Source organism: Gorilla gorilla, chromosome 18, assembly GCF_029281585.2.
Source record: "Gorilla gorilla gorilla isolate KB3781 chromosome 18, NHGRI_mGorGor1-v2.1_pri, whole genome shotgun sequence".
In the NCBI taxonomy this organism is placed as follows: Eukaryota; Metazoa; Chordata; class Mammalia; order Primates; family Hominidae; genus Gorilla; species Gorilla gorilla.
The window spans coordinates 7,883,680-7,896,458 of NC_073242.2; the positions used below are offsets into that span (position 1 = coordinate 7,883,680).

The 12,779-nt window shown below is 52.7% G+C and overlaps 1 protein-coding gene across 5 annotated transcripts in view; it reads right to left on the reverse strand.

Moving 5' to 3' along the window:
• SRL (sarcalumenin) overlaps nt 1-12,779 on the reverse strand; it is a 67,739-nt gene that overhangs the window by 42,473 nt on the left and 12,487 nt on the right. The window lies entirely within an intron of this gene.

Consider the following 12,779-nt stretch of genomic DNA (forward strand, 5'->3'; position numbering starts at 1 on the left):
AGTGAACCTCTCAGCAACATTCAAGAAGGTTCCACACACACACTCACATGTTCACTGCAGCATTACTCACAACAGCAAAGACACATAATCAACCCAGGTGCCCATCAACGGTGGACTGAATCAAGAAGATGTGGTACATCTACATCATGGAATACCACACAGCCATTAAAAAAAATCATGGCTGGGCGCAGTGGCTCACAACTGTAATCCCAGCACTTTGGGAAGCCAAGGCGGGTGGATCACAAGGACAGGAGATCGAGACCATCCTGGCTAACACAGTGAAACCCCGTCTCTACTGAAAATACAAAAAAATTAGCCAAGTGTGGTGGTGAGGACCTGTAGTCCCAGCTACTCGGGAGGCTGAGGCAGGAGAATGGCGTGAACATGAACCCAGGAGGCGGAGCTTGCAGTGAGCAAGATCACGCCACTGCACTCCAGCCTGGGCGACAGAGTGAGACACCGTCTCTAAAAAAAAAAAAAAAAAAAAAAAAAACATGTTTTTTGCAGAAACATGGATGCAGCTGGAGGTCATTATCCCAAGCGAATTAAGGCAGAAACAAAAAACCGGAGACTGCATAGTCTCACTTATAAGTGGGAGCTAAGCATTGGAGACACATGGACATAAAGAGGGGAACAATAGACACTGTGGACTACTAGATGGGGGAGTGAGAAAGAGGACAAGTGTTGACAAACTACCTACTGGGTACTATGTTCACTATTTGGCTGATAAGATCAACAAAAGCCCAAACCTCAGCATCACGCACTACATCCATGTAAAAAACTTGCACACGTCCCCCCTGAATCTAAAATAAAGTTCACTCAGAAGTTCTTCCTCTGAGGAGCTTCTGCAGATGAGGAGGTGCTTCCACATCCTGCACCATCTCCTGCTTGGCTGCTGTGCCCAGGGCCAAGACTTTGAGGGGACTGCGTGCTGGGGCCTCGTGCAGAAGAAGAGCTGGGCCTCAGGTCACAGAGTAAGCTGGTCCTGGGCTTCCGGCTTCTTGGTCCCTTACTCTTTTCATCACACAGGCAGCCAGGACCCAGACCTCCATCCCTTTCCCCTCTCTACCTCACCCTGCGTCAGAGACACACCCCCTAGGAACTGGGCAATTCTGGTCAATTCTCCCCATCCAGGCAGCCACCCTCCTACCTACCACCACTACTAGGCCGGGCTACCTCCTGAGATTCTCTGCCTGAGCCAGCCCTCCATCTGTTCATTCAACACACTTGCCCGGGTGTGTCTGCAGAGCTCCAGATCAGCCAGCGGGGGCAACACATGAGCTGTGGAACAAAGTGGACCAAGGAAACAGGTACCCCCTCCACCCAGTGGAAGACCATCCCCTAGGAGAAAGCCCCCCAAAATTAGTGTATCCCTAAAATTCATATCCACCTAGAACCTCAGAATGTGATTTTTTTTTTTTTTTTTTGACACAGAGTCTTGCCCTGTCGCCCAGGCTGGAGTATGGTGGTGCGATCTCGGCTCACTGCAACCTCCACCTCCTGGGTTCAAGCGATTCTCCTGCCTCAGCCCCCCAAGTAGCTGGGATTACAGGCAGGCACCACCATGCCGGGCTAATTTTTGTTTTTTTGTATCTTTAGTAGAGACGGGGTTTCACCATGTTGGCCAGGCTGGTCTTGAACTCCCGACCTCGTGATCCGCACCCCCTTGGTCTCCCAAAGTGCTGGGATTACAGGTGTGAGCCACTGCACCCAGGAAGAATGTGACCTTCTATGGAAACAGGGTCTTTGCAAATGTAATTAGTTAAGATGAGATCATACTGGATTAGGTGGGCCCTAAACCCAACATCTTCAATGTCCTTAGTTGATGAGGAGAGGACACAGGGACACACAGACAAGGGAGAAGGCCACATGATGACAGAGGCAGAGAGTGCGGTGATGAAGCTACCACTCAAAGAATGCCAGGAACTGCTGGCAACCACTGGATGCTGGAAGAGGCAAGGAAGGATCCCCCTTAGACCTTTCAAAGGGAATGTGGCCCTGCCAACACCTTGCTTTCAGACTTTTGGGCTCCAGAATTGTGAGAGAATAAATTTCTGTGCTTTTGGCCAGGCACTGTGGCTCACACCTGTAATCCCAGCACTTTGGGAGGCCGAGGTAGGATCACTTGAGCCCAGAAGCTCAAGACCAGCCCAGGCAACATGGCGAGAGCCCTGTCTCTACAAAAAATACAAAAATTAGCTGAGCATGGTGGCGCATGCCTATAGTCTCAGCTACGTGGGAGGCTGTGGTGGGAGGATCACTTGAGCCCGGGAGGCAGAGATTGCAGTGAGCAGAGATTGCACCACTGCACTCCAGCCTGGGCAACAGAGTGAGACCCCGTCTCAAAAAAAAAAAATTGCTGTGGCTTTAAGCCACTGAGTTTGTGGCAAGTTGTTACCGTGGTCCCGGGAAGATCATATAGGAACCAACACCTAAGCCTGGCGCTGTGAGAGCTTCCTGACACCATTTAACACTGAGCCGGTCGTTTTCACCATCCCCATGGCCGCAGACCCTGCCGTCACCATCCTGGGGCCCACATGCTCTGAAACCCAGCTTGAGCCCCCCATCCAGGAAGCATCCCCCGACAACCGCTCCCCCTTTCTCTGCACTCTCAGGCTGATTATTTTTAACTGCTGATTACGTCTACCTTATATGGTTCTCTATTCATGTCATGAGCAGGGGCTGTCTCCCCTCCTAGTCTGTAAGCTCTTTGAGGACAGAGAATCCCAAGGATATTAACAGTCCTGAGCAGGGGAGGCGTGTTGATGGATTCCCCTGGTTGGTCAAGTTTCATGATATTTCAGGAAACTGGAGGCAAATATCAAGTTGCCGCATACTCACAAGAGTGATAACCTGTCATTCTTGTCATAGTCCTTTTAACCTTAGAAAGTATCTATTATCAAAAAATATTTTAAGCATCCAATAGCCATTTTCTTATTATAGTCACGAAACAGCCCCATGCTGGAAATAGGGCAAGTATCATTATCCCTATTTTATGGGTGAAGAAACAAACGCAGAGATAGTCAGGGACTTGGCGGCTGATTTGTGACAAAACCAGCATTTGCTCTGCCCCCAGGTTCCGGTGCTCCCGCTGGGCCCCACCCCAGGCCGGCCGCTCTGCCTCTGTGTGGACAGCGCCAAGCAAGGAGGGACTTGGTGGAGTGCTCACCAGCTTAACTACCAATTCGGAAAGGAAACAAAGGCAGGAAAGGAGGTGGGCTGGTGTCTTGGGAGCCCGAGGCCAGGATGGTATCCCCAGGGTGAGTACTTGACACTTCTCCAGTTCTTTTCCAGATTCTTCCCAAGTCCTAGAGAGCACTCCTGGTCTCTTGATCTCCTTGGGTAAGTGCAAGAAAAATAAGTAATCATCTACTACTTGACACTAAGTAATCAACAAATTGGCTAGAGGCCTCTCTGGTGGACACAGGGACACAGGTGGTCACATCAGGCCCTAAATGCTGTGTAAGCTGGATGCCCATCAGTGGCATGGCTTCCAAAGGAAGGGCTTGGTCAAGCCTTTACCTATTGCCATCTAGACGAATTTTTTTTTTTTTTTCAACAGAGTCTTGCTCTGGCACCCAGACTGGAGTGCACTGGCACAATTACAGTTCACCGCAGCCATGACCTCCCAGGCTCAAGAGATCCACCTGCTCCAGCCTCCCAAGCAGCTGGGACCACACGCATAGGCCATTACGCCTGGCTAATTGTTGTATTTTTTGTAGAGATGGGGTTTCCCCATGTTGCCCAAGGTACTCTTGAACTCCTGGGGTCAAGCGATCTACCCGCTTCAACCTCCCAAAGTGCTGGGATTGCAGGCAAGAGCCACCGGGCCCAGCCTAGGGGAAATTCTATGGGAGAAAACTGAGCTGGCCTAGGTCCTAGCCAAATGACTACCCGAAGGAGGACCGGGGGCTGCAGTTTTGGCAGCAATCCAGTGGTGGGGGGAGGCGGGGGCTCCCAAACCCCGGGACTCTCCCCTGAGCTCCCAGCACAAGCCACTTCCTACAAGCCCAGAACTCCAGGCCAGACTTTGTCTGCACCTGTTTGAGCTCAGAGTACAGTCCCTGCTCTAGAAGCATCCAAAAATATCTGAGAGAGAGGGGAATAGGGAGGGGCTATCTGGAATAAAAGAGGCTAGAGTCTTCAGAGGGCTGAGAGAAAGAGCCACTTGGCTCAGCATTCAAGGTTCTTCCCAACTGGCCCCAACTCATCAGGGTGGCCTAATCTCCCCCGAACATGAGCCCCACACTCTAGCCAGAGCTAGTCTCATCCTGTCCCTGGCAGTGCCGTGCTCTGAGCTTCCTCACCTCCTGGCTTTTGTCACCATCTTCAGGCGTCTCTGCCTGCACAAATCATCTGTCATTCATTAGACCTTGTTGACTGCCTTGAATGAGCCAAGCGTCATGCTACACTGTTAGTGATGAAATACGGGCAAATTAAACAAAGGCACAGCTTCCAGCCTCCCCAAGCTGACCGTCCAGTGATCGTCCCCTCCCTGCAAGTTGGGCTGAAACCCTGTCCCTCTGCACAGCCAACCTTCCCAACCATCTTCTGAACTTCAACCAGAGTGAGCATAGACTGCCGGTGGGGGGGGTGTTAGTTACATTTTTTTTTCAGTGCGTGTCATCTCCCCAAATAGAAGGTCAGCTCCTGAGGGCAGAGACACAACTCATTCCCGCCTGCACAATGCGGCTGGCCAGGACCTCACAGGGCTGACAAGGGGCTGAGAACTGGGCCTCACAGGGAGGGACCCACAGCTGCCTTACACCTCTCCCTGCTCTCATCAAATGCCCCACTCTCTCTGCTCCCTGCAGTCTCTGAGGCATCTGAGTCTGAGATTGTGCCATACCCTCATGCTTCTATTTGATCCTTTTGTGCCTTCATCCCTAACCCGAGTCCATCCCGCTTTTCCAGCCTAAAGGGGGACTCCCTTTAGGGAGCATCTCTCATTTCTTCAGGATTTGGCACCCAATCTCTCCTCTCCTGCCAGGGCTGGCCACAGCCTGCATTCATTCTGTGTTCTCCCTCTCTTTTTTTTAAATATGGGGTCTCGCTCTGTTGCCCAGGCTAGAGTATAGTGGTACAATCTTGGCTCACTGCAACTTCGACCTCCTAGGCTCAAGCCATCCTTCCACCTCAGCCTCCTGAGTAGCTGAGACCACAGTGTACCCACTACATCCAGCTATTTTTAAAGTTTTTTTGTAGAGACAAGATCTTACTGCGTTGCCCAGGCTGGTCTGGAACTCCTGGGCTCAAGCAATCCTGCCGCCTTAGCCTCCCAAAGTGCCGGGATTACAGGTGTGAGCCACTGTGCCTAGCCTATTAATTAAATTTAATAAATTATTGCTTTAATTCCGATTTAATTTGGTGCTTTCATTCTGATTCTGCCACCCTCCCTGAGATGGGGTGGCTCAGCAATTGCTGCTCTGGGAGTCCCTCTGTGACGGACAATGAGGAAGTCACAGGCAACAGGCATGTCCCCAAGGTAGGGGGGCAGCTGGGACCTTGACTCCGAGTAAAACCACCTTCAGGGCCGCAGAGGGATGAGGGAGGCTGAAAATAGATGGAACAGGACTTCTCTGATATTAGAGAATGATGACGGCACAGGCTGCCGCCATCGAGGAAATGAATCAGTCTCTAGAAACTCAGTTAAATCCGTCCCATTTGCTAAACTGCACCCACCCGTCACGTCCTACTGAGGATACCCAGCTAGGGATGAGCACAGGGGACTGGGACCTCTTGAGCTCTGGGCAGATCATGCTTAGCAGCCGTGCTCGCCATGGCTCCAATTCATTCATTCATTATTTCACCCATTCAGGACCCAGAAGAGAAACCCCTGCTATGTAGCTCAGTCCCTCTGCGCTCAGAACCGGTGAACTATTTACCACCTCTGTGTTGAGATTTAGGAACTTTGGGTGAGACCTTGCCTGCCAAATGGGAAATTCCATCTTAGAGATATCTTCCTTGAGCTGAAATCTTCTGAATCCTCTGAAACACAGACAGACTTGAGCAAAGTGCCCATCTGTGCTGCGAGTCATCGGCCTCCACTGCAATGAGCTGCAGCTCCTCCCCTGACCAGTGTCTTGGTAGCAGGGACAGGGGTCGGAGCAGGGGCCCAGCCTGAGTAGGGAAGGGAGACCCAAGAGGGAATGAAGGAGCCAAATAGGGTGGAGGCAGACTCTGAAGATCAACTTTTAGCTCTAAGAAGACAGGTGAGGCCAGGGGCGAGGTCCCTGAGAAGCCAGGACTCCCAGAGCAAACTCGGGAGAGAACAAAAGCCAGCCTACCACCTTGAGCCAAAGTGAGTCCTCATGCCAAAGTGAGTCCCACCAATGGGACACGAGAGGGCACAGGCCTCACAGCCAGGAACACATCATGAAGGGGACCTGAGGCTGGACTCCCATCCCCAGTCCACAAAGAAGAATGAAAACCAAAGTCAGCTGCATGCAGTGGCTCACACTTGTAGCCCCATCACTTTGGGAGACCAAGGCAGGAGAATCACTTGAGCCCAGGAGTCTGAGACCAGCCTGAGCAACATAGTGACATAGTGAGACCATGTATCTACAAAAAATAAAATTAGCTGGGTGTGGTGACACATGCCTGTAGTCCCAGCTACTCTGAAGGCTGAAATGGGAAGATCACTTGAACCCAGGAAGTTGAGGCTGCAGTGAGCTATGATTGCACCACTGCACTCCAGTCAGGGAGACTAAGTGAGACCTCATCTCAAAAAAATAAATAAAAATTGGCCGGGCGCGGTGGCTCATGCCTGTAATCCCAGCACTTTGGGAGGCCGAGGCGGGTGGATCACGAGGTCAGGAGATCGAGACCATCCTGGCTAACACGGTGAAACCCCGTCTCTACTAAAAATACTAAAAATTAGCCGGGCGTGGTGGCGGGCGCCTGTAGTCCCAGCTACTCGGGAGGCTGAGGCAGGAGAATGGCGTGAACCCAGGAGGCGGAGCTTGCAGTGAGCCGAGATCGCGCCACTGCACTCCAGCCTGGGCGACAGAGCGAGACTCCGTCTCAAAAAAAAAAAAATAAATAAAATAAAATAAAATAAAATAAAAATTAAAAAAAGAGAGAGGACTACGGTCATCATCTGAGTAACTCAGGCCACGTATCCACCGTGCCAATTTCCACTAAAAAAGCTAACCCTGGGACGGGCACGGTGGCTCACGCCTGTAATCCCAGCACTTGGGAGGCCGAGGTGAGCGGATCTCGAGGTCAGGAGATCGAGACCAGCCTGACCAACATGGAGAAACTCCGTCTCTACTAAAAATGCAAAATTAGCCGGGCATAGTGTAGTCCTGGCTACTCGGGAGGCTGAGGTGGGAGGACTGCTTGAGCCCAGGAGGTGGAGACTGCAGTGAGCCTTGATCAACCACTGCACTCCAGCCTGCGCAACAGAGTGAGTCCCTGTCTAAAAAAAAAAAGAAAAAGAAAACATAAAGAAACATATTTTCTCTACCTCAGTAAACCCATCTGCTTTTAAGTTACTGTTGCTGGCCTTTATTTATCCCAAACTTAGTTTTTAAAGGTTTCTATGTCTAAAGATGTTGCCTCCTCATCCTCACTAAATATCCTCAAACCCTCCTCATTGGTCAGTGACCTCCTGGTTGTCAGAAGCAACAGCTCCTCTCCCTCAGCGTCTCTGTGATATTTAATCCTGCTGGCCACTCGCCCTTCTTCTAGAAGACCTGGGCTTGCAGGTCACTGTCTCTTCTTGGGTCCCTTCCTATCTCTCTGAAATTCATTTATCTTCTTCCTCTTCCTACTCCTCAAACTTAGCGTTGATCAAGGATTGGTCCTTGAATCTTTGTCTCTCCCTGGTACAGCTCCATGGGTGACCTCAGAGCCTCCCTCTCATCTTTACGTAAATGAATCTCACTCCTAAATGCCCTGACCTGACTTCCCTCCTAAGCTCCAGTCCTGCCTTTCTAACCCCTGCCACCTCCTTCCAGATGCCCCACGAGTAACCAATCTTCATAATGACCCAAACTGAACTTTTTTTTTTTTTGAGACAGAGTCTTGCTCTGTTGCCCAGACTGGAGTGCAATGGCATGATCTCAGCTCACTGCAACCTCTGCCTCCCGGGTACAAGCAATTCTCCTGCCTCAGCCTCCCGAGTAGATGGGATTACAGGCGCATGCCACTACGCCTGGCTAATTTTTTGTATTTTTAGTAGACATGAGGTTTCACCCTATTAGTCAGGGGGGTCTCGAACTCCTGACCTCGTGATCTGCCCTCCTCAGCCTCCCAAAGTGCTGGAATTACAGGTGTAAGCCACTGCACCCGGCCATGAACTTTTTTTTTTTTTGAAACAAGTTCTCACTCTGTTGCCTAGGTTGGGGTAGAATAGTGCCATCACAGCTCACTGCAGCCTCAGCCTACCAAGCTCAAGCGATCCTCCTGCCTCAGCCTCCCAAGTAGCTGGGACTACAGGTACCCGCCATCATGCCCAGTTCATTTTTTCTATTTTTTGTTTTATTTTCTATGTCGTCCAGGCTGGTCTCAAACTCCTAGGCTCAGGCCATCCTCCTGCCTCTGCCTCCGCCTCCCAAAGTGCTGGGATTACAAGTGTGAGCCACTTCATCCAAGCCCAAACTGGACTCAAAATCTGTTCCTCTCTCTTATGTTCCCAGTCTATTTTTCTGGCAAGATCATTCTCCCAGTGACCTCAGTGGAACCTGTAAGGGCCCCCTCCCCCGGCCTGGCTCCCAAGCTGGGAAGGCCAGGGATTCTACACCAGCTGTCAGCTGGGTCTACCCCTTCTCTCCACTCCCAACCCCTCGCCCAGGTCCACACTCCCTCACCTACCTCTCTGGCATGGCTGACTAATCAGTCTCCCCCTCCCTACTCTTCCTACAAACAACTGCCAGACGGATCTTCCCTGAGCCCTTGGTAGTGACCTGCTGCCCACAGAGCAAAGCCCTGCTTAGCCTAACAAGGCCCTTCACACTTCAGCCCCAACCTTGCCTTCCAAACATGTCCCGCCACCCCACTTCCATCTGCCCGCCTTCATGCAAGACAGAACAATGCTCCCCTTTCCTGGGTCTCACCAGAGCCCTGTTGCTCTGGCACTGTGAGTTTGCTCATCTTGTTCCCTCAACTCAGAATTCCCTTCCTGCCATCTTTCTGTTCTGAATCCTGCTTTCTTCAAGGCCCAGCTCAAATATTCCCTCATCCGTAAAACCTTTTCTGATCCGATCCTCTCAGCTCAAGATGGCCTCCTCCCTGCCTTCAACCCCACCTTGCTTTTCCTGTGCCTCCCCAGTGACACTGATGTGTGTCCCGTTTGACTAGATTCAGCTACGTGCAAGGCAGAAGACGCCTCCTCTCCCCTACTGGACTATAAGCACTGAGGACAAAATGCCTGTCTCAATTCCCCTAGTACCATACCTCAAAAACAGCAGGGATGCAGCAAACGAGGGATGGGTTCACGAATGATGGAATGCGTTGAGGTGTTTGAATGACAGGGTTGCACATACGAGCGATGTTTACAGGTAAGGACTTATGCTGCGATGAGGCCTGGATTTGGGTTTGGAGCAGGGCATGTGCCCAGGAGAGAGAGCTAAGTAAGCCCAGGCGCTCCATCCCACAGCCATGGCCCTCCCTGCTCCCCACTCCCCCAGCCACCTGCCTCATTCCAGCCAGGATGCACAGGGCCTAGCCCTGTCCTTAGCCTGCAGGCCAGGTCAGAGAACGGAAGCAGCTGTCCTCCTCCTGAGTCCATAGGCTGACTCTCCCCAGCCCACTACACCCAAGCAGGCATCAAACGGCCAGCTGGATGCTACCAGCCTCATCTGGACCTCCCTCTGGGGGATAAGTGGGTAAAAGCACTGGCCAAGGAGTGGAAAGGACTGAATTCCAGCTCTGGCCTGCCATAAACTCACTGTTTGACCTTCACTGTAATACCTGGATGTAGGAAAAAACCAGCAGTTCCTAAACAGCAGTTCCACAGGCCACCATGCCAGGTGCCACTTTTTTTTTTTTTTCTTGAGACAAGGTCTCGCTCTGTCACCCAGGCTGGAGTCAGTGATGCAATCACAACTCACTGCAGCCTGACCTCCCAGGTTCATGTGATCCTCCCACCTCATCCTCTCAAGTAGTTGGGACCACAGGCATGCACCCCTACACCGAGCTATTTTTTTTTTTTTTAGAGACAGTGTCTCACTATGTTGTCCAGACTGGTCTCAAATTCTTAGCTTCAAGCGATCCTCCCACCTTGGGTTCCCAAAGCGCTGGGATTACAGGTGTGAGCCACTGTGTCCGACCAACGTGTTACCTTCTTGAGGGATGTGTTCATTAGCACGACCCAGTCTAGTGCGTTCCAGGCTCACTGTGGGACCAGATGTCCCCTACAGGCTTGCCCGGCTGTACCAAATGAGGAGTCAGGGAACCAGCTGTGAGGAAAAGGCTTCTGGGGTCTGTTCTCTCCCCAAGACCCCTGAGCTTGCTACATTTTCTCAGCAGCCCTGCCACGGTGGATCCTAGCAGCTAGGCTGCCCTGATGAGGAAATTGGAGTGCTGGCCTCTTTCCAGAAATAACCAGCCAGGGGTGGGAGAGAAAGGGGCAGGGAAACAGCTTCCTGACCGTCACTGCACCCTTGTCTCACATGGCGGGCACTGAGCTGTGGGCACTCACAGAGGGGCAGCCCCAGCATGCACCAGCCCCTTGCCATTGGGGTGGCTGGATGGCGCCAGGGCAGATGGGCAAGTCTGAAGCTAGGGCTGGAGGTGGAGGAAGGATGAGATGGACAGGAATCTCCGGATCCCCAATCTCCGTATCAAGCAACAAGAGGGACAACAGGAAGCAAAGAGGTCCCAAATTCTGCCTTTAGCAGTAAACACCAATGGCTTAAACCCGAAGAAATGAAATGCTTTCTCAGCAGACCTCGCTCTCCAGGGAAACCAAAAGCATAGCTCTTCGCCCTGCAAACTAGGGAAGCTCCCCCAGGACGCTCTTATCCACTGCACCCTTTCTCCTCCTTTCACACTCACCATACAGGGAGAGAGGGGCTTGGGAGTGCAGGCAGGGTCTGTCACAGAGAGACGGGCTGAGGAAAGGAGAGGACCCTGGCCCGGGTGTGCCTGTCACCGACGCGCTGTCTGACCTCGGAAAAGTATTCCTGTTTCTCTGGGTTTCCTTCCCTTCCCTGGATGGTGGGGAGACTGATCGAATCATTGCTAGGGGCGTTTCCCACTGCTTTAAGGAGGAACAGCGCCAAGCCAGGACTCCCAAAGAGGAGGACCCAGTGGGTGGTACAAAGGCCTGAGTGCAGCAGGTCGGGGACGTGGAAACCGGGAAGGCCCCACCTGGCTGCTCCTTCCCCGTCCTAGCATGGGCACGGGCAACGGGTGGTTGGTAACAGAAGGGCGCTTGTCTCCTCACAGGGAGGCGAGAAGGAGGGCTGCAGAGCACTCCACCCCAGGCCAGAGCAGCACAGGAGCAACAAGGAGGAGAAGCCGGAGGAGAAGCTCTGTGGGGTCCCTGGCCTAGGAAGCAGATGGGAGTGGTGAGCGAGAATATCTGCTGCCACCCAGCCAAGGAGCAAGCACGATTGGAGGGAAGTTAGCACACAGCGGAGAGATGAGGGAAAGAGGTCAGGAGCCAAGATATGACCTTTGGGTGGGGTGGTATTTACCAGGGTGGCACAATTCTGAGGGAAGAATCACCCAGTAGGAAGGACTGTCATGATGGGGGCGTGAGGAAGCCACCTTGTGGGTTAGAACCTGCCGGTGGATGCAGGAGGAGGCCTATTCTGGGGTATACAGTCCACAGTTGGGCAGAGTCCTGATAAAATCCACCACGGTGGATGAAACCCACAGCCCAAGCACTGAGCAGGAGCAGGGACAGAGGGAAGCTTTACGCTGGAGGTTGGGCAGACGCACGCTGTGGGACCCAGGAAGGAAAGACAGCAGAGAGAAGGGACCTTTGCACAAGCACCTGCCTGCGTCGTTTCCCCACGACAAGAGCCCCCAGCGAGGCCTGCAGAACATTCCAGATGACCAGTTCCCTCGGTGGGATGAAAGATAAAGGATGTCCCTAAAAGGCCAAAAATTCCTGGGGCCCAGTGTGTAGCAGCCCAGCAGCTGGGGCTGGGGGGCAGCAGAGGAGGGGCCACGAAGGGAGAGGGTGGCAGCGGCTTGGGGCTCCGGATCCAATTACGCGGCTGTTTCCATACTTAGCCGCCTGACAGCCGCCTGGAATACTCAGCACTCAAGCCGCTGCAGCCCTGCAGAGCCCAAATTAACTCAAGGACAGACAAGGGCAGGGCCCAGCAGCACATGCAGTGGCTGGAGCCCCCCACCTTACATCTTGAGTCCCCGAGAAATAGCTTTTGTTCCCACCCACTGCCTGCTCTCCCTGCAGGGACTGTGCCCCTGCAATCCCCTATTCAACCTCAAAGACCTGAGAGGCTGGACTCTGGGCCTCTCCAGTCCCAGGTACGGACCTAGGCTCAGAGCCCAGCTTGGGGGAAGACTGCCGAGTCATGAAAAGACTCGGTGCGCAGTCCGGATCCTAGGGGGATCCCCGGGGCACCTCCCTAAAAGCATTCCCTAGGGGAACCTGGCCTCAAGAACCTTAGGAACAAGAGAGGTGGCAAAACAATCTGGCATCTCCTCCACAGCCTATAGATAACCCCCATGCTGCAACCCAAGCCACCACCTCTGCTACCCAAAGTGCTGAGATGTCAAAGGGAAGCCTCAGCACACAGAGCCAGGCCCCTTTTCTGATGGAAGCCCCCACCCCGAGCAAAGGCTCTACTCCAGAATGG